This window comes from Dipodomys spectabilis, unplaced genomic scaffold (genome assembly GCF_019054845.1).
Source record: "Dipodomys spectabilis isolate Male_0828 unplaced genomic scaffold, ASM1905484v1 ptg000092l, whole genome shotgun sequence".
Lineage (NCBI taxonomy): Eukaryota > Metazoa > Chordata > Mammalia > Rodentia > Heteromyidae > Dipodomys > Dipodomys spectabilis.
The window spans coordinates 1,690,457-1,716,871 of NW_024870769.1; the positions used below are offsets into that span (position 1 = coordinate 1,690,457).

General features: G+C 39.3%; 1 protein-coding gene across 3 annotated transcripts in view; it reads right to left on the minus strand.

Annotated features, from left to right (window-relative positions):
* Fam126a (family with sequence similarity 126 member A) overlaps positions 1 to 11,621 on the minus strand; it is a 99,720-nt gene extending 88,099 nt beyond the window's left edge. For all 3 annotated transcript variants that reach the window (XM_042684912.1, XM_042684910.1, XM_042684911.1), the window contains exon 1: positions 11,420 to 11,621. The gene's annotated coding sequence lies outside the window, so the exon portion shown is untranslated. The remainder of the gene's footprint in view (positions 1 to 11,419) is intronic.
* Positions 11,622 to 26,415: the final 14,794 nt, after the last annotated feature.

The following is a 26,415-nucleotide window of genomic DNA, read 5'->3' on the forward strand; positions in this document are numbered from 1 at the left end:
GGTTGAAGTGTAGAGTGCCAGCCAATGAGCAAAAGCACCAGACACCAAGTTTAAGTCCTGGTCTTGGACCAAAAAACAGAATTAGGAAACTTGCAGGATCAATGGAGTTACACAGATGGGGTGGGAGAATGATGAAGAGTAACACTGAGCAAGAATCGTTGTACACATAAATTAACATTGTGAATTGAAAACACAAATTTCTATCAAAAACAAATTTTTATCAAACATTATTATCAATAATAATAATAATATAAGCAAGGCACTGACATGGTGTACTCAATTAAAGATTTAATGATTACTAATAAAATATTTATCATTTGGACAATTAAGAATGAAATCAGGATCTTACCATTTCCAAAGTATCATATATTAATTCTATACTGAGTAACCCTTTAGTACAGTAGCCTTATCTACTCCATTGGCTCACTACAAGCTTGCTCCTTAACCCCCTTTTTAAACGTAGTTTTCATCATATACAATCTATGATCTATCAGCTCTTTTTCAGTGTTCATTCTTTAACTTTGCAGTAAGTATCTTCTCTTCTCTTCTGAAACTCTACTTCTCAACCATACTGACTCCATTATATTTTTTTTTCAGTTGTGGGACTTGAACTCTGGGCCTGGGGGCTGTCCCTGAGCTCTTCAGCTCAAGGCTAGTGTTCTACCACTTGAGCCACAACGCCACTTCCAGTTTTCTGATGGTTAATTAGAGATAAGAGTCTCAGGGACTTTCCTGCCCAGGCTGGCTTTGAACCTCAATCCTCAGATCTCAGCCTCCTTAGTAGCTAGGATTAGCGGCATGAGCCACCAGTGCCCAGTTTTCTATACTTCTATAACATTCTGATTTGCATATCTTAGTTGATGTTTTTGCTCCATACATTCCTAAGATACTGTCACCTCTCCATTCCCTATCAGGATCCATCCGTAATTCTGTAATTTCCCAAAACAGTCCCTCCCCACCCCCCCTGCCTGCCCCGCCCCCCCCTCCCCTCCTCCTCCTTCCCCCTCCCCCCTCCCCCTCCCTCTCCTCCTCCTCATCCTCCTCCATTTTAGCAAGACCTTATTTTAGTGTATCAGAGCTAAAATAGAGAGAAATGGAAAAAAGAAGCATTTCCTGCTCCCTGTGAGGGAAATATAATTTAAAGATGCAAAATGATGTTTTCTATCTGTAGCTGTGTATGTGTGCTCTCTCCTCTCCTCCTCCCCCCCCTCCCCTGTGAACTAAATGTACAAGTATACATTGCTTTAGGGACTGTGTTGTCACTTTTGCCACAGTAGTATCTATGAATGAATCACCAGGAACCTTGAAAATTAGATGAATGTTATGTTTCTAGCAAGCGAGGTCAGATGGCAATTTTCATGTCTTCAATGGGAGGAGATAGGGAGTACATTGTATTAATTGAACCCAATATCCAATCTGTATTAATTGTCAATTATGTTTTAAAAGGGAAGAGGAGTCCAGGCATGGCATCAATAAGCCCAGTTATCCCAGCTACTCAGGAAGTACAGATCAGGAGGATCAGAGTTCAAGGCCGGCCTGGGCAAAAAAAAGTTAGCAAGATTACATCTCAACCAATAAACCAGGCATGGTAGTGAATATGTACCTGTACTCCCACTACTTAGGAAGTAGTTGAAGGTTGACCTGAGCGACAAACATAAGAGACCCTATCTTTAAAAATAACTAAAGCAAAAAAGATTGAAAACATGGCTCAAGTGGTAGAGTGTTTGCCTAGTAGGCTTAAGGCCCTAAATTTAAACTCCAGTACAATAAAAAAAGAGAGGAAGAAAACACAGAGTTCAAAAAGAGCCCTAACTGAATTAATTATTTTAAAAGAGGGAAAACAAGAGTTTAAAAAGAAAAATGGAGTTCGTATTGTTTGCCCAATTTAGGTTCTTTTATGGATTACACTTTTATTCTCCTCAGTGCCCAAGCCTATATATCTCTTTTATTTTTTTCTTTTTGCTTTTTTGGGACAGCCTCCTAAGTAAGTGGAACTAGACAATGTGCCACTGTCTTTGGCTTTAATGCATCACTTTCTACCCCCCAAAAAAGTAAATGTAAATATTCCAATAGCTGAAACCTAAATTAATTTTCATAGTAAAATTTAAGAACATGCACATAAATTTTTATTAAGCCAAGTACAAATGACCTTAGTAATATGAGAAAGCAACTACTGTTTACCAACTAATCAAAAGACTCTTTAAGAAAGCATACAGTAAACAAGTATTATTTAACATTTACTACTATAAGGCCATTCTAATGCAAGGCTTAAAAATGACAAATACAGGAAAAGTATTGTGTTGCAAAAGCTCCTTAATCTCTTATATTTTATATACTTAACATAACATTCTTTATGACATACATATATGATCTATAAACACAAATTAATCTTGAGGACCCAAAAATTTAAATGTGAATTATATTAAGTACAATAGATAAATATCACTTTTAAATCTCCTCATCTCATCTCACCCCATTTCAGGATCATCCACCATGACCATATTAGACTATATTTATTAAAACAGAAGAAGATATATCATCCCAGAACAAACTATTAATTTAAATAATTGTGCAAAAAGAAAAAAGTTTAAAATACTTATATAAACAATTATATTCACTTCTGAATGGCAGAAAGTGAGGAAAATATCCTAAGAAAAAAATTCAGGAACTTATTTTAAAATATGGACTGTCATCAAAAAGGAATTTGAAACTGTACACTTAGGAGATGTTGATCTTGAATAAGCCATAACTTCTTCATCTCAGTTTCTTTATTATTTCTATATAAAAATATTTTTTGTTGTTGTTGTTTGTCATGGGGCTTGAACTCAGGGCCTGGAATACCACTTTGAGCCACAGCTCCACTTCTGGTTTTCTGGTAGTTCATTGGATATAAAAGTCTGATGGACTTTCCTGCCCAGGCTGGCTTTGAACCGTGATCCCCAGATGTTAGCCTCCTGAGTAGCTAGGCTTACAGGCATGAACCACAGGCACCTGGCTTAGAAATAATAATCTTTACTTCATAAAGTTATGTAATTAAATAAAACTGTGCCATATACTAAGAAAGTATTTAAGCACAAATTAAATCTCAATAAATTTTATTAAAAAGTAGACATTTTTAGAATTAAAATATTTCAAAACTCCAAGGAAGAAATAAATTGCTAGATCACAGGAAGATGAAAACTGCTCCCTCTTTGTTCCTCTCTCTCTCCCTCTCTTTCTCTCTCTCACACACATAGAGCTAGAAAACCAATCATTTAAAAAGGCAATACAAAAGGGGAAAATAACACTACTATATCACTCTCATATAGCAAATCAAATATACCACTATTTTAAAAAGATAAATTATTGAGTTTTGTTTTGTTTTGCTTTTTCCCCCCAAAGAGCAATACTTGGTAAAATTTACTAGGAAATTTAATACAATTCATCAAGCAACAGGTTAAAAAAAAAATGAAAAAATGGCCATCAAGTTTAGTATCTCCGTTCTAAAACAGTTAAGGAATAGAAGACTATTTTCTTAACATACCATAAATAAAACTGTGGTGGTTCACACCTGTAATGTCAGCTACTTGGAAGCAGAGATAGGATGACCCAAGTTCAAAGGCAAGCTGAGCAAAACATTAGTAAAAACCTTTCTCAAACAAAACCCTCAGATAGCTGGGTGCCAGTGGCTCACACTTGTAATGCTAGTTTCTCAAGAGGCTGGGATCTGAGTATCACAACAAGCCTGGGCAGACAAGAGGAAACTCAGCTCTACTTAGCTAACAAAAGGCCAGAAGTGGAACTGCACCTCAAGTAGTAGAGTGACAGTCTTGACTGAAAAAGCTAAGTGAGAAAGTACAAATTCTGAGTTTTGTTTCAGTACATCAAAAACTAAACAAAAACAAAAAACAAAAAATGCATGGTAGTACATAATTCCAGCCACATGAGAGGCATGGTAGTCACAGGACAATAGTCCAACACCAGCTTCAGGTAAAAACTTTAGAGCCTGTTTGAAAACTAAGGCAAAAAGGACTGAGATATAACTCAACTGGTAGACCACCTACCCAGCAAAGTTAAGGCACTGAATCAAAAGCTCAGTAGAGTAACTCTCCCCAAAATTTTAATACACAACTATGAAATGCTAAAAGCATTCTTATTCAAGTGAGAAATAAGCCAAGTATATCTATAATCATTACTATAATATTATTCTTGACTTCCAATCAATGCAATCAATAAAAAGAATTACATGTGTCTGAATGTGGTGGAGCAAAACTGTAATTCTAGTAGTCTTAGGAGGCTGAAGCAGAAGGATCTCAGGTTTGAGGCCAGCCTGGGATATGTACAAAAACCTATCCTCCAGAAAAGAAATTAGTGACTTACAACTCTACATTAGAAAACACTGAATACAAGTAAGTTAAAGATGTGAGTGCTAAAAAGAAACTGAGAAATTAATATAATAAAAGTATGTATTACATAGAAAATGGGAAAAGTGCTCTCTAAGCAAGCAGAAACTACAAAAATGTGGTAGATGGAATCATATTTAAAAGATTAAAAAATGGTGGCTACCCAGGAGGCTGAGATCTGAGGATCCCAGTTCAAAGCCAGCCCAAGCAGGAAAGTATGTGAGACTCTTATCTCCAATTAATCACCAGGGAATCGGAAGTAGAACAGTGGCTCAAAGTGATAGAGAGCTAGTCTTATGCAAAAAAGCCCAGGGACAGTGCCTAGTTCCTGCGTTCAAGCCCCACAACTACTAAAAGAAAAAAAAGGGTTAAAAATAATAAAAACACATATGCACACTAGATCTAAAATACAATGGGACATGATAAATTATACAAGACTCTAGGCACTCACACACAGTGAGACTATAAGGAGGATAGTCTTAGGAGAGGAACAAAAAGGCACAATGCCTATGTGCCTCTGATCATATAAACTGATAATTATCAAAATTAACTTCAGGAAATGGAAGCAAAAGGGTTTATTTTCTTTGTTGTTGGGTTTTCTTTTCTTTTCGTCTTGTTTATCTGTCTTTGGGAGGATAAAGACAGACACAGAAATGGGGTACAAAGGGTGAACAAATACAACAGTGGTACCACTAGACTCTATGTTGAAAAGTAACTGTACAACTTGTAGGAAGGAACAGGAGGAAAAAACTTGGAATGAGGAAAGGTGACGTTGTCCAAAAAGAAATATACTTTTTACCTGACTTACATAACTGTAACCCCTCTGTATATCACCTTTCTATTTATTTATTTATTTATTTTTGTGGGTTATGGAGCTTGAACTCTGAGGCCTGCGCTCTACCACTTGAGCCATAGGGTCACTTCCAGTTTTCTGGTGGTTTACTGGCTATAAGAGTTTCACAGCTTTTCCTGCCCAGGCTGGCTTTGAACCTTGATCCTCAGATATCAGCCTCCTGAATAATTAGGATTACAGGCGTGAGCCACCGGTGCCCAGCTAATTTTTTTTTTAATTTTAAAAAAGGAAAACACACACCAGTAACAAAATTAGAATGTAAATGACTACAGAAGATGCAATGTTATTTGACAAACACTAATAACAATTATATATGCAAAAGAAATGTACACATCAATTCGTTTAAAGTCTCTAGCATCATAACAGGCAAAAGATAATTCAAACACACACGTATACACATACATATATAAAGAAAACCATACATGGTAGCACATGCCTGTAACTAGCACTGAAGCAGAAGGATTTTAAGTTTGAGACCAAACTAGGCTGTGTAGCAAGCTTAAGGACATTCTAGAATACACAGAAGAACCCAATCTTAAAAAAAAAAGAAAAGAGGGCTGGGAAGGTGGCTCGGTAGTAGACTGCTTGCCTTGCATGCATGAGGCCCTGGGTTCAATTCATCAGCACCACATAAGCAGAAAAAGTCAGAAGTGGTGCTGTGGCTCAAGTGGTAGAGTGCTAGCCTTGAGCTGAAGAGCTGAGGGACAGCACCCAGGCCCAGAGTTCAGGCCCCACTACCAAAAAAGAAAGAAAGAAAAGAGGGAAGAAAGAATGGATGGAAGTAAGGTGGGAAAGGGAAGGGGAGTGAAGAGAGAAGAGGAGAGAGAAGGGGGAGAGGGGAGAGGGGAGAGGAAGGGAGGGAGAGAGGAGAGGGGAGGAGAAGGAAGAAGAAGGGAGGGGAGAGAGGAGAGAGGAGAGAGGAGGGGAGGGGAGAGAGGAAAGGAGGGAAGAGGAGGGAAGAGGAGGGGAGAGGAGAGGAGAGAGAGGAGAAGAGGGGAGAAAGAGGAGAGGAGGAGAGAAGGAGAGGAGGGGAGGGAAAAGGAGGAGAGAGAGGAGAGGAGGGGAGAGAGAGGAGGAGAAAGGAGAGGAGAAGAAAGGAGAAGGAAGAAAGAGGAGCAGAGGGGGGAAAAATGAGAGGGGAGGGGAGAAAGGGGGAGGAGAGAGAGAGAGAAGAGAGAGGAGAGGAGAGGAGGGGAGGGGAGAGGATAGAATATAACCGTGTCACTATCAATTAATTGAAAACAAACACTTATGAAAGATATGACTTTCATATCAAAATGGAATTGAATTGCTAGTGCTTCATATAGAGAGGGCATTGGTATTCAAGCACAACTAAAAAAAGATAAATATTAATTGAGCCTGTCTGATAGGCAATCCACTAATATTTTTTGAAATTGTTAAAATGCCTGACATAACAGTTTATAACTTCAGGTCTATCCTAAGGAAATAAAGATATAGGCAGTGATTAATCTGTCAAGAATCTAACTACTATCTATTCATCCAATAAAAAAATTATAGGAAAGAGCTTAAATTATCAACAATCACTATGATGCTTAAGTAAACTATGGTAAAACATATGCCAAAATATTGGATGTACTTTTAAATGTTATATTATAAAGAATAATATTTTATTGCCTTGGGTAAACATTTATTATCTATTAACTGAAAATAAGCTAGTTACTGGCACATACTAATTTTTAATGCAAAAAATGGAATGGTTTGTGCTTAAAAAAAAGTAAGTACCCATTTTTAAAGGCGTAAGAACTGACTTTCCCAAAAGTCCAAAAAGTGCTCTTCTCCACCTCATTTTGTAGACAGAGGAATTATTATTTTTTTTTGGACAGAGGAATTATTTTCTCCTCCAACAATTTATAAGACAATATCCAAATGTCAAGCAAGCAGAATTTCTTCTGAGCAAAGCTGCTTTAAACAGGAAATTTTCAAGTATTAAATGTTCTCTTTTCTCAGTGTAGATAAGCCTAACTCTGAGAAGGCAAAAGACTCTGGCAGTACCTGGCTCTCAACAATAGGCAATAGACAAACTGTTAATTCCATCTGTACCTCTTGAAAAAAAAAAAAAAGACAAAGTATTACATGATGAAAGTAGGGAGTCCCAGGCTACAAATAAATGTTTTTTTCCTGAGGGTCAGCTAATTTCAGCATTCAGATTCTAATTTTTTGGATTACCTACAAGGTGCTGTATAGAATCACGGTTGATACTACATGTCAATGACATGGAACAATGTTAACAACCAAGTGTACAACCCTTCACAACGTATTCCTTGTTAAGAGATGTTGCTTCCAGAATTCTTGCTTACTGGTCAAAGCTCTAAATACCTTCTACTTCATCTGGAGGACTTAGTTCAAATAATTTTCTCATCTTTCCTAAATTAAGTATCTCCTGTCTCTTCTCTCACTTTGTTTGTGAATGTAAACAAATAAATACGACATTCCTAATATATTCTTCTACAGTGGTTTTCAACCATACCTGCATATTGAAAATATCTAGGAAACTGTAAAACAAATACCAATGCAAATAATCTATACCATCAGAAAGCAGGCCAGCTGTTTCCTGGAGGTGAAAAGATCACAAAGAACATAAGCAAACTTTACACTATAGATGTATTAATTATTTTAATTGTGGTAATAGTTTTACAAGTGTAAACATATGTCAAACATTAAACTGCACAGTTTAAGTATGTACAGGTCATTATATACCAATTATACTCAAAAAAGCTCTTGTTAAGCAAATACTTATGTTTGGGTCCCATCCTGCCCTCATTGGAACAGAGGTGAGTTCCTTCTGGAAATAAAAATTCTTAAAGATTGTGAATGTGGGGGCGGGGGGAGGCTGGGAAGGGATGTGAAGGGTAAACAAAGGAGGAGGCTACAATGCTTGATAAGAAATGTACTCATTATCTTGCCCATGTAATTGTAACCCCTCTGTACAGTATGTTCACAATAAAAAAAAAAGATTGTGAATGTGTAGCTAATAATGAGAACCATTGATCTACAAATGTCATCTTCTTCTTCACTCAGTTTTCTTGAAAAGCTCCACTCAAGCTCATCTACTTTTATCATCTCCCATTCTTTTTTTTTTTTTTTTTTTTTTGCGGGTCATGAGGCCTGAACTCTGGGTCTGGGAGCTGTCCCTCAGCTCTTCAGCTCAAGGCTAGCACTCTACCACTGGAGCCACAGCGCCACTTCCGGCTTTTTCTGCTTATGTGGTGCTGAGGAATCAAACTCAGGGCCTCATGCTTGCAAGGCATGCACTCTACCGCTGATCTACCTTCCCAGCCCCCTATTCTTTTTCTATCTTCTGAAAACTGGTTCTGAACTACCCCTCAGCTCAAACTGTACCTGGTAAAGTCACCAGTGAATTCCTGACTGTTACAGGAGTCTTCTCCTTACTTAATATTGCATTACCATGTTCAAAATCGCTGGTTTGTTCCTCCTCCAGTTGAAAATCTCTTTACCCTTAGCAATTCTCCTGCTGTTCATCCAACCTTTCTAACTAATAATTTTTCAGATGTATGCATCTACCTATTTCTGTTATTTATCAGTTTGTTCTCACGCTGTTGCATTTATCATGCTAAAAACTTTCCCTAAGTCAAAACCAAATCATCTGGAGGTTGAATGTCTCTTCTCTCCTGATTTTCTTTGTACATTCCACATCCATAGGTACAAACATCTCTCAGTATCTACCCTGACAGTCGAATTGATTCTTCAAGTTCAAAAAATAAAACTTAATCATCTTCCTTCAACACATGGTTTGCTCATTTCCAATCAACAACAAAGTCATATCATCAAAGACTTTCTTCCTTTCTTCCCATCAGTGATTAGGAACCATCATATTTACCTAACTCTGCCAGAATAAATCTAAAATATAAATCATAAATGGTTGTTCATCCATCATCTTTAATTCAATCCCTTTAAGCTAAGGTTCTGACCCTCTATCTCCTGCCTTACCCTCATCTTTTATCTTTTCCCTATTAACTCTGAATTAAGCCATGTCAAAGTCAATTATACTGATTTTGTCAACTAACACTGTTAACTGACACTTAATGTCAGCAAACTCTAACTGCAATGGTTTCTGTCCATCCTTTGCCTTCTTATTATGCCATCTTCTTGGAACGTTACTCACTTACCTCTTATACTTCAAAACTCCACCTACATCCAAAGTGAGCTAACCATCTCTTATCCTAAGCATACTGCTGCTCACATTTAGTACATGGTATTATAAATGTTACCTTACTGTGATGTTACAAACACCTTGTACTTAAGACAACTAATTCCTTAAAGAGAGATGTCATTCATTGCTCTATCTATAGTATCTACTCAGATTGGAAAAATACATAGTCAATTTATGTTGGAAATAATGTCAAATATTTACAAAATGTAAACCTAATATCCCCAAAAAGGGCTTGAAAACTAAAATAAAAAAAATGTTTAAAGACTTCTAAGGATTCATTATAAAATAAATATTATGAAGCAAGGTGTTGAATAAAAAAGGTAAAACTTTAACTCCCTGTCAAAATATACCATTACTCTTAAAAAATGCAAACAAGAGCAGATCTCATAAAAGAGAAAAGAGGCAGGGAAAGGTGGTGCAGCAGGAACAAAACACTGACTGCCCATTCCTCATCTGGTGTCTGTAACCACATGCTGTTAATGCTGATTGCTAAGAGGATTTCTAATCCTTCTCTGGAAATAATTTTAATAAGTTAAATAAGGGGCAAAACGAGCTAACTCCAGAGTTTCTTTTTCTAAATATGTGACTGTCTTCTCCCTTGCCACTCTGTTGAAATGAAGATTTGGATATCTGGCTTTGAAGCTACTCTTGATCAAGGAGCTCTTAAAAATTGCTCTTTGTTATCTTTCCATTCCAAAAATATGGTGCATTCCAATATTCATCTTGTAAACCTCGAAATTTATTAACTTAAGGAGGGAAACAAGGCTTACAAATGATGGGGGAAGGGCTGTGGATGCTAGCAACAGAACATTCTCATGGTAAACATACCTCCGGGGCCTGTCACTTGGACTCAAGGTTACACCAATCCTGAGAAACTTTATGCAGATAAGATTTTAAAAACTGAAAACATCAAACTATAAAGTGTCACGTGCACCAAAACGAGGTGACATAGCTGCTCCCAACCGCCTTGGGTAACCCAAAGGACAAAGAATCTGGCCCTACTGCCTGTAGTGGAGTCAGAGGTAAGTCAGAGTAAGTAGTAGCTGCTAGTGGAACAACTCCCCCTACCTGAAGAGCCAGCGGCTGCCAACGTGTGATAGTGTATCAGAGAACGGATTCGGTGCGGTAGGAAACCACTAGGGTCACATTAAAATCTTTCAGGAATGTCTGAACTCTGGGGTACAGAACACACATGTTCACACCCAAGCGTGCAAACTTGTGTGTGTGTGTGTGTGTGTGTGTGTGTGTGTGTGTGTGTGTGCGGGGGGGAGGGGCATCTTTTAATAACAATTCTTTTCAGCTGAAACCCTGATGATTCTCGAGTATGCTTTAAAAAAAAAAAAAAAATCAGCCTCGGGAGAAGAATAATTCATGGAACGAAGCGGGCAGGGGCTGGACGAGCAAGTCTCTGGTATCGTACTCCACCAAGGAAGGAATCTGCGGGCTCAGCCTCTCCTCCCCGCTCGGGACCACGGAGGACCGGGGGGGGGGGGGGGGCAGTGACCATTTTGGCCACCAGAGTGGACGGATGGCGGTGCCTGGCGAGGGTGGGAGAGGCCGGAGCACCGGCTGAGACGGGCGGGGGAGGGGTGCAGGGGTCCCTCCCTAGGCCGACCCCGCGAAGGGGCCCCGGACCGCGGCCCCCGGGTCACGCCCGCAGGCTGGACCGCTCCTCGCGGCGAAGGAGAGACCCGAGCCCGCGCCCGAAGCTGCCGCCCTCCAGGCGGCTCGCGGGCTGCGCCCAACTTCGGGGCCAGCAGCCGCCGGCCGCAGCCCACCCATCCGGTCCCGACGCCCCCCGCGCCCAGCGCCGCCCCGCGCCCACCCGCGCCGCCTCGCGCGGGAGCCGTTACCCCCAACGAAGCCGCGGCTCCAGGGACAAAGTCCGGTCCGCTACCCGCCGTCGCCGCACCTCGGCTCCTCCCTGACAAAAAAGTTCTCGGTCACCGGCCGCCCGGGGGGCCCGGCGTGAGCCGCTCAGCCCGCGCTTACCAGAGCAGCTCCGGGAGCTACAGCGGCAGAACCTCGACCTGTGCGCCTCACGAACGACCGCGACGGCGGCTGCTCGGCTTTCTCTCAGTAGCAGCACTCCCAGCCCCTCTTCTTCCTAACAGAACGGGTCCTGGCGAGCCATCTTCCCCCTCCTCTCACTGACTGACAAGCCAGCCCCGAGAGCTGCCACTGCCGCCAGCCACTCTGACAGGCACGACCAGGGACCCGTCCCCAAGCAGCCAACCACCACCGCCCCACGCCAGTTCAGCCTATTGCCGCCCCCCGGGGTGGAACCAGAACAACTTCTCCGCCAATGAGAAGCTACCTCTGCTGGGTCTGGGGCGGAGTCATGAAGAGGGCGGGAGGGGGACTTGAGTGGGCGTGGTCTTAGCAATGGGCGTGGCCGGGCTTTCAGAGATGATGATTGACTGTAGGGTTTGTGGTAACCTCAAGGCTACAGTGATCAAAGCAGATCTCTAATTTAGACTCCAAATTCTGAAATCATGTGGCCACCTCTGCAGAAATAAGCCCGACTGGGTGATGTGAAATGTAATCAAGAAGACAAAACAAATTGGCATTTATTTACTGGGCAGAAGGGTTTACTTCTTAGTAATTCAATTCACAAGAATTTGCTGAGAGGGAAATATACATTTTTGCTAATGATAATAAAAAAATGTTTAAATCCTAATTATATCATTGCTTTTGGCCATAACATTGACATTTTAAATAGATTTCAATAATTTCATTTTCATTAACCATTTTTTCTCTGTTTTCCATCTGTACCCTCAAACATGCATTGCATAGTGTGTATAAGTATTGGAACCTGACCTCATCTGAACCAGCTCCCCCATATGTCCTCACCTAAAAGAAAAGTCATTGTAGTATGATACATAGTATGTAGTATCACACATAGTATGATAAATGGGAAGGCTTTCTGTAAAAGCACTAAGTGATCTTTTCAAACACTCCAAACGAGAGGGAGAGGAAGAGGGAGAGGGAGGGAGGAGAGAGAGAGAGGGAGAGACAGAGAGAGAATGACATCAAAAGGGTATAAAATTTCAGAGAAGATTCCTAAAAAGACAGAAGCCTCCAAGATGATTATGAAGACTTAAAAGAAAATGATAGAACCAAGGTTCAATGAGCAAGGAGAATGAAGGGCAAGAAAGATTGTGTTTAAGCAAGTTGAACTTCATAAGAAAGAAGAGTGAGTCATTCCTGAAAAGATAAATAGAGGCAGTTGTGCTATGACACCTGTGATCCCAGTTACTCATGAGGCTGCTGCAAGAGGGTTGCAAATTTGAGGCAAGCTTGGACAATTTAGTGAAACCTTGTGTGTAGGAAAAATTAAAGAACTGGGGGTGTGCTTCAGTGGTAGAACTAGCATGTAAAAAGAGCTCTGGATCTAATGTTCAGTATCAAAAAAAATTTAATGATTTTTCTAGGGAAAAGGGAGAGCAATATGGAAGAACAGGAGTGATTGGTTAGCCCTAAACAGTGTTGAGATGAAACCTAAAAAGTGTCAGGGGTTTGTGTAAAATATGTAGACGATCACCAACAGTGCTTTCTGCAAAAGAGAAGGGGATATACACGAGTAACACATAGTTACTGACATCGGTCATGTGGGCTACTGATGTATTAGCCAGAGTATCTGGTGGTAGGAAACCCAGTCAGGACCAGGAGCTGAAGAGCTAAACCATGCTTGTGGAAATGGGAATGGAAGACAGAAGGAAATATTTATTTCCTGAACTTTGCAAGGTTCTTCATTTGTAAAAGAGAAAACTGAAGATTACAGCATGTACAACTAGATAATGAACAGGTGGAAAGCTAAGCAGAGATTAATCATTTAATATAATAGTAGAAGAGATAACTGTGCAGAATTTTCTTGACTGATAGTTCAAATAATTTTCTAGCAGAGGGAGTAAGAACCTCCAGTCGAGCCTACTAATTTAAGGTGGGCAGAGAAGCCTTTATAAAAAAGATTTAAAACTGAGCTGGATCCTGAAAACTAAGGAGAAATTTGAGTCAGAAAAACTGATGAAGGGAACTTCTGAAATATCTGTGGATAGTAATGTACCTTGCGTGTGGGCACAACTATTCCGAAGGAAAATATTATTTCCTTTAACTTCATGGTTTCTTACCATCTCATTAAAATCACTTAGAATGCTTTCCAAAAATATTACTGCTCAAACCACATGCCACATCAAATCATAATATTGAGAAGAGGGGAAGGGACTGAATATATGGATCTTTTTAAGGCTTTCCAATTGTGATAATGTACAAGAAAGATTAAGATCAGGGCTTGTCTTTTGTAACATTTTACTAACACATAGGATGGATCCAGTAAAGAGAAGCTAAAATCTCCTAAGCACATTTATAGATAATGTTTTCTTCCAGCAAGAAGACAGGAAGCAGTTTGTTGCCTGACTTCACTTCCTGTTTTTTAGTAGTAAGACAATAGAAAAATTGTCTCCTTCTAAGAGTAAAACCAACGTACGCATTCATGTTTGCAATCTACTTTCTATCATAATTTATATGAAAATGAAATAATTTCTGACAATAACAGTTTTTAGGTAAGTGCTACACATAATCATATTTTAATTGCGAAATACCAGGAAAATGCCTAAGAGAACATTCTGTTTCAAAAGGAAATGCTTTTAACCTACTTTATTAAAAGCCAGCATATTCTATCCCTTTCCTGTCCTCCTTTGTTAGTCTTTAACAGCTGAATACACATGTCTACATTAACTGAAAAAATTAACTTACTTTCTTGAACGTAAGTTTATAAAAAGTCCAGTTGATCATAATGTGACATGAATATTTTCCCTATAATAAACTTTAGGAAAATTAGGGAAAATTAGCTCCAATATATTTTCATTTAAGTCAACTGGTAATGTGACTATTTAAAATGAAACAGAGAACTTCGTCTTGAAAAACAAAAAAATTTCAAGTATTAACTCTAGTGGTATATTAAACATATTAAAAGAAAAAAACTCCTTGGCACAGGCCAAAATTTTCTTAATAGAGACCCAGAAACACAACACATCAAAGAAAGGTTGGACAAATGGGATTGCAGGAAGTTTCAGAGCTTCTGTATGGCAAAGGACATAGCTAGCAAGTTCAATAGAAAGCCCACAGATTGGGAGAAGATCTTCACTAGCCATACAACAGACAAGGGTTTCATATCTAAAATATACCTGCAACTCAAAAAATTAAAGCTCCCAACAACAAATCCTCAAATAAACAACTGCCCAATAAATAGGTGGGCTAAAGACTTAAAGAGAAACTTCTCTGAAGAGGAAATAAGAATGGCCAATAGGCCCATGAAGAAATAAATGCTCAATCTCCCTAGCCATAAAAGAAATGCGAATCAACATTGAGATACCACCTGACCCCAATTAGAATGGCTATAATCAAGAACTCTAATAATAACAGATGCTGAAGGGGATGTGGACAGAAGGGAACCCTACTGCATTGTTGGTGGGAGTGTAAATATGTTCAACCACTTTGTAAAGCAGTATGGCGGTTCCTCAAAAGACTCCTCATAGAGTTCTCCTATGACCCAGCAATCCCACTTCTGGGCATTTACCCAAATGATCACAAACAAGACCATACTAAAGCTATCAGCACAACTATGTTTATTGCAGCATTATTTACCATAGCTAAGATATGGAACCAACCCAGATGCCCCTCAGTAGATGAATGGATCAAGAAAACGTGGTATATATACACAATGGAATTCTTTTTTTTTTTTTTTTTTTACACAATGGAATTCTATTCCTCCATCAGAAAGAATAACATTACCCCATTTGTTAGGAAATGGAAAGACTTGGAAAAAATTATACTAAGTGAAGTAAGCCAGGCCCAAAGAAACATAGGTCTCATGTTTTCCCTTATTTGTAATAACTAGTATATGTCTGAGACAAGCAGAAAAGGTCAGATAAGTTGATGTTAGGGGAAATGAACCCCAAGATAAGGATTCAAATGTTTTTTTACTTTCATGCGATTGTTTCTAACATATTTATAAGATGATTTCTTTGTTGTTTTGTATGTCCCTCCCCCACAGTATAACCCCTGCTTTCACTGTATTTGATGTTGGTATAATTTGTAGAGGGGAAGGGAAAAAACAAATCGTTTAAATAGGGATGCAGGTGGACCCATTACAACAATGAGATGTACAAGTTGTTATGTCGAAAAACGAACTTTACAACTTTGGCTGGGGGGGGCGAAGGGAATAGATAGGGGGGCGGGATATGGGAAGGGATGGGAAGGGGAAACAAAGGAGGAGGCAACAATGCTTGATAAGAAATGTACTCATTATCTTGCCCATGTAATTGTGATTCCTCTGTACGGTATTTTCATAATAATTTTTTTTAAAAAGATAATGTTAAGCGAAATGAGCACCAAGATAAGGACACAAGTGGTTTTTATCTTTCTTGCTATTGTTTCTAACGTATTTATAAGGTACCTCATGATTTTTGTGTGTGTGTGTTGCCTTGTATGCTCCTCCCCCACAGTATAACTCCTTTTTTCACTGTTTTGATGTTGGTATAATTTGGGGAGCAGAGGGGAAAAAACAAATTGTTTAAATAGGGATACAGGATGACCCATTGCAACAATGAGATGTACAAGACGCTAAGTCGAAAAGCGAACTTTACAATTTAGACAGGGGGTGGGGGGTGTGGGGAGGGTAGGGGAAGGAGTGTAGTGGTGGAGATGGGAGGGCAGGGATGGTAGGGAAAAAACAAAGAAAGGAAGAGGCAACAATGCTTGATAAGAAATGTACTCATTACCTTGCTCATGTGATTATAACCCCTCTGTACAGTATTTTCACAATAAAAAACTAACTTAAAAAATAAAATAAATTCAGAAATCTCTATTAAAAAAGAAAAGAAAGAATATGCCTAAAAGCTCATTGAAGGGCTTGTTATGCAAGTGTCCATTTTAAGAGAGCTACCCTGGCCAAAGCCCCCAGCTCAGGAAGCAAGAGTACCCAAACCATGTTGTATGGTGTACAGCTTCCTTTGTAGGCCCAGATTAAAAGGTGACAGGAACACTCCATCCCAACAGAGAGGGCAGTGACTACCTACACCCATTCCTTTTTAACTACTTTAATTGGAAATGGGAAGAGAAAAATCAGTAACCATATGGGAGCAAAAGCAAGTCAGGCAATACAAGGAAGACTTGAGAAGCACTCAGTGAAGAGTAAAGAGGTTAGCCATAGAGGCACAGAAGTAGAAACAAGGTAGAAAGAGTCATTATCATAAAAATAGACAGCAAAATCCTGTCACACGGGAGCAATGGATGACCCCTTTCCTTCAGCTGCTCTGGATGGGCCTTGAAGATTCCCAACTCCATCACCTTAGGTATTCAACATGACTGCTCAGGTTGTCCATCCCTGTAAAACCCAGTAAGTATATTTCCACAGCTACGGACTCTGATATTATGATACATATTTTGGTTTGGTTTCCATCCAGGTTCCTAGCTAATAACTCTGGTTATTCTCTAAATAACTAGAGCAATAAAGTATTTGGCCCTTTGTCTGCTTCCCGAAACAGCTTTGGAACAGTGTCAGAAGGGCAAAGGTGAAGAACACTCACTTGTTGTAATATCAAAAGCAAAATAAAAATCTATCTTTCTAATTCTTTTGGTTGCCTATCCTCTACTTCCCCCAACTACCACCAGTGGCAGGCCATAGAAGTTAGAAATATATTCTCATCTTTCCTTGCCTTTGTCTTAGAGATGACCATAAAGAAATTCTCTGACCTATCTTGTCTGACTGTAGATCAGAAGACCCCTATTTCAGAAGGGGTCTACTCTCTAACCATAGAGAAAGGAACGCTGCACAGAGAGATCAAGAAGAATCTGAACAGACAGGCTTAGCTAGGTTTCCCATTCAGTCTATTATTAGTATTAGATCATACCTTTTTGTCCAATCAAATTGCTACACAGTTGTCCATACTTCAATCACACTTATGCAATGAAATTCCCCATAAAAAACAAAAAAGGGTTTAGATTGCTTCTGGACATATGAGCAAGTCAAGCCCTGCAGAATAGTAAACAAGAATCACCCCTTCACTCTGGTAAGAATAAAACAAAAAAGAAAACTTAGCCATGTGCAGGACAGACTAACTACACAGGGACTAAAGCTCCTATACTGCACGTCTTTCCAGATCTTGCTACTTATCTGTATTCCTTAAAATACCCTTTATAAACTAATAAACAAGGAGTGTTTTCCTGAGCTCTATGAGCAATTTTAGTAAGTTGATCAAGTTTGAAAGAGGGAGATAAGGCCCCAGTTTGCAGCAAATAATTCAGAAATTCCCAAAGTCTAGACTAGTGACTCATATCTGAGCCTCTCAACCTCTGGGATCAGATTCTATCTCCAAGTAGACAAAGTCAGACTTGAATTGAATTAGAGGGAGCCCAACTAGTGTCCACTACACAGTTGCTTGCTGGCTTGCCAGTGGGAGAAATCCCCACACATTTGGGATCTCAGAAGTGATCTATGCTATGTGTATGTAGGAAGAGAAACTGAGTTTGTTTTTTTGGTTTTCTCACATGGATGGAGTGAAAGAAAATGGACCAACTGTATTTTGTGAAGAGAATTTTATCTTTCAAGGCTGGTTATAGGTTTTTCTAGAAATCACATCCCTAGACAAAAGAAAACATCTCCACTCTTAAATATTCCCCATTCTTAAATTAACAAACATTTGAAAAAGAAAGATATGCTTTTCTTGTCTTTTAAGAGTTGGTGGCTCATATTTATCAGCAAGCTGGGTACATAGGGTGAGAATGCAATGATAAACTGCTACTCTAAAGTGCTAGAAAATGAAAAATATCCACATATATCTTCTAAGACATTTTATTAACCAATGTCTTCTAGAAGAATTATGATTGGGAGCGAATTATCATGCATTGTTTATAAATCACATTTTAAAATATTTTATGACAGAGGGAAAGGCATTTCTTTATTATGTTAGATTAAAAAAGATGGATTAAAAATTAAAGATGGAGGGCTGGGAATGTGACTTAATGGTAGAGTGCTTGCCTAACATGCACTGGGTTCAATTTCTTCAGTATCACATAAACAGAAAAAAACAGAAGTGGCGCTGTGAATCAAGTGGTAGAATGCTAGCCTTGAGCAAAATAAGCTCAGGAACACTGCATAGTCCCTGAGTTCAAGCCCCAGGACTGGCAAAAAAAGATTAAAGATGGATTGTTTTATATATATATATATATATATATATGGATATATATTTGTATGCATATGTATCTAAGTAGCATTTTCACAAATGTTTGTCTAATGGTTATATCAGTAATGCATAACTTTTTCTAATGGATGAATAAAATTCCATTGCTAGAGAAATTTAAGGATAAACTTTATTTTCTACTTTACATGTATTTCATTTACTAAATGTTCTACATTAAATTTTAGTTTTGTAATCAACTAAGAAGTATGCATTATGTTAAGATGTGGAAACTAAGTGTTAAATATATTGCTTATTGTTAATTCTGTCGAAGTGAAACTCAACATTCTTCCTTTCGCTTCTAACCAATATACTTGTAACCAATGGTATATTCAAAATTCTTTATAATGTACTTCTAAATCCTATAGAGAAGTTCCTAGTTTTGCTGACAAGCAAAAGAGAATATTTAGTATAAATGCATGAACCTGTAAATACATTTCTTCTGCCAGATGGGGACTCAGATTTAAAAATAACAGAGAAAATACGTTGGTAAATATGATAAATGATGATACACCCAGAGGAAATGGAACTGTGGTTTGTCATCTTGTTGACTCAAAGAGAAACTTCAAAATCACAAGTTAAAGGACTACACAAACTAACAATAACAAATAAAAATGAATTTTGACTTTTCAGGTTTGCATACCTATCACCAAGCACATAGGTCAAGAATTGGAAAATATGATGTTTTAGTCTGACTCTTCACTGTGTTCATTAGAGCAATGTATTACAATAGGGATCAGTTGAACATCTCATTGTGAACTACCTTGAATATCTCTAAAATCATTTCCCATGTGTTGGCCCCTCTGTCAGAAAGCAGAAACAATGATCATGGCCTACTTGGTTTCTTTGCTGAGTGGCATGCATCAGAATGACCAAACACAAACCCCAGAAGAAGGGTAGATGAGTCTGAAACCTCAAAGTCCAGTTGCACTGAGAAGGATACAAGGAATGGCATGACAAGACACATCCTTGGATAGTTCTGCCAGTCTACTGTCTGTGGTTCGTAAGGACAAAGGGAGTCTACCACATGAATAATACTTCCATTTTTCAATTTTGTTCTCATATATTTAGTCATCATCACCACACCCTCATATCTATGCCAAAAAAAGTATCAGTGAGAGAGCACAGCATCACCAAATGTTCAGCAAGAATGAGCCTGGCTTCCATCTCTTCCACCACCCTGTAGCAGTGACATAATCCATCATCAGAACGGTCTCTCCTGTTCCTATGATGCTGGCAAGCCACAGTATATATTCTTCACCCTGTCTATGTTAGCACAGGCATTTTCAGGGCCAACCTATCCTGTGTTATTTGAAGGATGTTATCCACAAAATCTCTGCCTCTGTGGAGTGGACTACCGTTCTAACCCTTAAAATATCTATCTATCTATCTATCTATCTAACTATCTATCTATCTATCTACGCACTACGCATAGGATTACAGGCTTGAGCCACCGGCGCCTGGCTAATCTTAAAATTACTTTACAAAGTCAAATTCACTGGAGGTTAAAAAGCCACAACAGCTATACAAAACTTGGAAAGATTCATGGTTAGTCCTTAAGAAACAATAAAACTTTGGGGAAGAACACGGGGAGGGCAGAGAAAAGAAATATAGATAGCTAAAACCAGAACCGTACCTAAGGAAGACTAAGCTCTGGAGACCATGAGGAGGAAAACATTAGCTGAGACTGAGAACAATCAAGGTGATGAAGAAAATTCAAGAAATGTAAGTGTCTCACACCTATAAAATCCTAGCTACTCAGGAGGCTGAGATCTAAGGATCACAATTTGAAGCCAGCCCAGGCAGGAATGTCCATAAGACTTTTATCTCCAATAAACTACTCAGTAAAAGCAGGAAGTGGCATTGTAGCTCAAGTAGTAGAGTGCTAGCCTTGAGCACAGAGGCACAGGGACAGAACCCAGACCCTGAGTTCAAGTCCCTGAACCAGTAAAAAAAAAAAGATTGAGAAGAGCAAGCCTATATAGACCAGGGTCAGTCCTGCCTATTCTGCAATTGTAAATTATATATGTGTGTGTGTGTGTGTGTGTGTGTGTGTGTGTGTGTGTGTGTGTGTGTGTGTGTGTATAAAGTAGCTGGACTCTATTAGCTTGTGCCTGTATCCTAGTTACTCAGGAAACTGTGATATGAAGCCGTCCCAGGCAAGCAAGTCCATGAGACTCATATCACCAGTTAAACACTTAATAAAAGCCAGAAGTGGAGCTGTGGTTCAAGTGGTAGAGAACTAGCCCAGGCTCTAAATTCAAGCATCAGGAGTGCATACACAGAAAACATATAGTAGTATTCCCTTACTGGTAGAGTATATATCCCAAGACCCCTCCAGGAGAATGACTGACAAGGAAAAAAAAATTTAACTTATAATTAGGCAAAGCAAGAGATTATCAGTAACTAATAATGAAACAGAACCATTATAACAATATGCTGTAATAAAACTGCCAACACCAAAATGTTGTACTTTGGGACCATTACTAAATAAAGTTTGCTTGAACAAATGCGCTGCAATATTGCAACAATCCAGGCGACTACTAAATGACTAATAGGCTGTAGTCTATACAACATGGATATATTGGATGAAGTGGTGAGTCATGTCCTGGGAGGGAAGGAATAGGACAGCATGAGATTTCATCACACTGTTCAGAATGGCTCATAGTTTACAACTTACGAGCTATTTATTTGTGGAATTTTCCATTTAATATTTTAGACTGCTGTTGACCACAAGTTACTGAAACAGGAGAAAGCACAACTTTAATGGGACATATGACATATATGCTAAAAAGCAGAAAAAACTCACAAAAATATGATTAGCTCAGTGTGTTGTTACAAAGCATATATTGCAACCAGGACAAGTAAAACATAGTGACTCAATTCAGAGGCCTTGTTGGACCCACTCCTCATCCTTCTTCCCAAAGATTACCTGTTTTGACTCCCAAAGTATTAATGTATCTATGCCTACTCAACTTCATTAAGCAGAATCATATGGAATACACACTTTTGTATTTGGCTTTTTTCTTTTCATACTGTCTTTCTTGATATTATTTTAAATTGCCCATTTTCATTGATACTTCATAGCTTACTATATGGATACACCATTCTACAGCTGATGGATTTTTATAGTGAGGATGGAGAGATGGGGTGGGGATGTGGAAGCTATTACAAAGGATGCCTCTAACAACATTGTACTGGGTTCCTCATGCATGCACTACTAGAGTGTATGTCCAGGAGTGGAAGTGCTAGGTCTAGGATCAGCACATGCTTTCCTTTACATCATATTGCCAAATCATGTTCTCAAGTAGTTATGCCTCTTACACCCACCATTGGAATATAAGAATTCCAGTTGCTCTACATGCTTGCCAATATTTGAATTATCAGTCTTTTAAATTCTAGCTATTCTGGTGGGTGTGTAGTGCTATCTCATTGTGGCTTTAATTTGCATTTCCCTGATGACTAATGTAGACCTTTTGTGCTGTCATTTTAAAGTATCTCTGCACGTCTGTTTAATTGCAAATCACTAGTCAGCCACATTTAGATTCAGAACCAACAATCATTTATTAAGTCCCAACTGTGAGTCAGAACCGACATGTGTTCAAATCCTATACATACTCATACTTCCATGTTATTTTTCTTTGGACTGAGTAGTTTCTGGCCTGTCCTTCTGGTTTAGCTCTATGATTTATTATCTCTGACATTCTGGACAGAGCACTTGGGGTGAAGAATATCCCAATAGGATTAGGGGAAGGGGGAGGAATGGGATTAACTATGGAGAATTTCAATAACGACACTGGATTTTAAAACTGTATGGATAAAAAAGAGTAGATGACAGTTTCTCCAACTAAACTCTAAGCTATCATCATGATGATTAATACCGTTAAGAGATAACACCAGACTTCATAAGTAGGAGCAAGGTGAACTAGTATTAGATGGTATTGTGAAATAAAAACCTCCTAGGAAGATTTTTCCCCTGAATGACTCAGAGACTGAAGAGGCTCTCTGAAAGTGTGGGTGAACTTCTGGTAACATGATGTACTTTGAAGGCCAAACACGGGTTTACTTGGCCTCCTATTTCACTTGACAAAGGATTTCATCCAGCAGTGGCAAGGGAGGCTGATGAGAGGCTTGTTCTATTTTAGAATAAGAGTTTCTGAATTTCCTTTCCATGCATCTCAGCCTAGAGGTGGTATCGCTGGGCCTTCTTTGACTGCTTCCATAATGGATTGGCTGGACTATATGAATACAGTATTCCATCCAGAGCCAACTGATCAGACTGTGATACTATCGGTTTGGAGAACATGGCTAAGAATGAGAATGGAGGAAAGAACTTGGGAAGGATGCTAAGTAGCAATGCTGAACAGTTAGACATGCTTTTATTTAACAGTTACCCTGCTGCAATCTCATGAAAGAAAACCCCTAAAGAATAGCTGGAGAAGATGAATGAGGGTGAATATGGTCACAGTACTTTATGTACATGTATGAAAGCAGAACAATGAAATCTGTTAAAATTGCTTTCAAAGGAGGGGGAAGAGAGATAAGGGAGAATGATAGAGGACTGGAGTTTGATCCAGCTATTAAATGCATCTATGGAAATGTCATAATTATACATTCTAACTTACAAAAATATTTTAAAAAGAAAGTAGAGTTTCCTCTAAAGTGTTCGGAAAAGAATGCTTCCTGCCAACACTATGATTTCAGAACTCCTTTTATTTTTATAAAATTACACACACACACACACACACACACACACACACACATACACACACACACACACACACACACACACACACACACACACACACACACACTTGATCATGGAGCTTGAACTCTGGACTTGGGTGCTGTCCCTGAGCTCTTCAAGGCTAGAGCTCTACCACTTGAGCCACAGCGCCACTTCCAATTTTCTGGTGGTTAATTGGAGATAAGAGTCTCATGGACTTTCCTGCCTGGGCTGGCTTTGAACCACAATCCTCAGATCTCAGACTCCTGAGTAGCTAGGATTACAGGCGTGAGCCACCAGAGCCTGGACCAAAGAAGAGTAGCTCCAGATTTAGCCAGGGACTAGCTGGAAGGAGAAGAAGGAATCTTGGAAGGAAATGGGGCATATGTTCAACCATTTTTCCATTTTCCCGAAAGCTAGGCTTACAATCTAAAGAGCCCTGAGTTCCAGGGAACTCTGAGCTCCTTGGCCACCACAGGACCTTATACAACCAGCATTTTGGCCTCCCTCAGCAACCACACACATTGCCACATAGACATCTGGAATGTACTTGGGTGATCGAGTTGGCCTCTCCTGGTAAGCCATCCAGCTTTGCTGAAGGGATACAGATAGATTTCAGGCACTGTGTCAGTCATCTTTCCATCACCAGGAGGAAATACCCAACTCAGGTTCCTTATGAAGATGAGGTTAATTTAGCTCAGTGTTTAGAGGTTCAGATACCAGATGGCATGGTGCAGGCTCTCTAGTGAGGTTGATCCTTGGCTGTGTTGCTTCGTGGCACAGATAACAATGCCAAGAGCAGGTACATGAGCAAGCAAGTGATTGCATCTCAAACTAGGCACAAAGGGAACGGGAAGGCCTAGGCCAGGCTTGTTCCTTCTATGGCAGCTTTTTCATAAGAACTGCCAAGGGCCAGGCTTAGGTGGCTCTCACCTGTAATCCTAGCTACTCAGGAGGCTGAGATGAAAGGATTGCAGTTTAAAGCCAGCCCAGGCTAGCTTCTCAGTCCTTGAGAACTTTTATCTCCAATTAACCACTAAAAAGCTGGAAGTGGAGCTGTGGCTCAAGTGATAGAGTACTAACCTTGAGCACAAAAGCTAAGGGACAGCATGTAGGCCCTGAGTTCAAGTACCAGAAGTGAAAAAAAAGAACGGTCAAGGGTTAAGGGACGACCTCAGATCCCCAATCACATCAGGACCTCCCACTTAGGCCCTCCCACTAAGGACCTCCCATTAGGCCTCACTTCTTAAAGGACCTGACACCTTCCAATAGTATTCTGAGCCTTTAACATTTAAACCTTCAGAGGAACATAGACCATATTTAAGCCATAAAGGTACATTTTAGCTCAGTGTAATTTGTACCTTGTTATATTTGCAGGAAGAATGTCTTCCTTATCAAATACTAGACTAGGGTTGGGACAAATGTCTACTTAGAGAGGAATCTACATGCCATTTCTCTTCTCTAGGAAACAGGAAGATCAGATCTGATCTTCTGCCTCAAAATTCACTTTCTCAGATCTCCTGTTTCCTAGGGAAGAAGAGATAGCATAAGCATCAGCCTCCAGAACTGGGAGCAAATAAATTTCTGCTCATTATAAGTTACTCAGCTTGAGACACTCTGTTCTAGAAGAATAAATGAATCAAGACTTCAGGAGATTTCTCTTCTTCCTTCCTTCCTGCTTCAGGGTCCTGCTGCTATAGAGCAGACCCTATTCCCTCTAGAAAACCTTTGCTTTCATTGAAACCTCATCTCATCAGCAATAGCAGCCTTCCAGCTCTGTTTATGCTTCTCAGCATCCTTTCTGACTTCCTTACCTATTCTTATCTCTACCAATAATGCAGATATGGAATCAATGAAATGTTTAGCAATAGATGAATGAGTTTTTTAAAAGTGGCATATATGTGTGTGTTATCATATATATACAGAATGGAATAGTATTCAGCCCTTAAAAGGGTGAAATCTTGTTATTTGCAATAATATGGATTAATCTGGAGAACATTATATACAATAGGCCCAGCATAGAAAGACATACACTATAAGAAGTCCAGAGTAGAAGTAATTCTTTTAGGTGCTGAGACTAGTCACATTGGTTGTGAAGCTGGGGAGGGAAGAGGAAATGGAAGAGGAAAAGGCTTGTCAATGAATGTAAGGTTACAATTAATAGGAATAATAAGTTCTGATGTTCCATTAACAGTCTTATGACTATTGTTGATAACAGAAGAGAAGATTTTAAATATTTTTGTCATAAAGAAATGATAAATAGGGGCTGGGAAGTTGGCTCAGTGGTAGAGCGCTTGCCTTGCATGCCTGAGGATTCCTCAGCACCACATAAGCAAAAAGAAAAAAAGCCGGAAGTGGTGCTGTGGCTCAAGTGGTAGAGCACTAGCCTTGAGCTGAAGAGCTGAGGGACAGCGCTCAGGCCCAGAGTTCAGGCCCCACAACCGGACCCCCCCCAAAAAAAAAAAAGAAATGATAAATATTGAAAATCATAGAAATGCTAAGTATTCTGATTTGATTATTATACATTGTATGCATGTATCAAATTATCACACTGTACCACATAAACACCTACAATCAATACAGTCAAGAGGCAAACTTGGTTTCCTACCAGGAAAATTTTCTATTAGAAAAGGAAATTATGGCCAGGCACTGGTAGCTCACAGCCTGTAATCCTAGCTACTCAGGAGGCTGAAATCTGAGGATCCTGGTACAAAGCCAGCCCAGGCAGGAAAGGCTGTGAGACTCTTAATCTCAAATTAACTACCAAAAAACTAGAAGTGACATTGTGGCTCAAAGCGGTGAAGTACTAGTCTTGAGCAAAAGAGCATCCAGGCCCAGAGTTCAATTATAGTGCTCCATAACACCTTCCACACATAACACATGTACACACGTATACACACACACACACACACACACACACAAAAAAAAAAAAAAAAAAAACTTATTCTACTTTTTTTCTGATTTCCAGGCAGTGATGAGGTGTAATGGATTGTATTCACCTGAAGAAGACAAAAACATTCAGA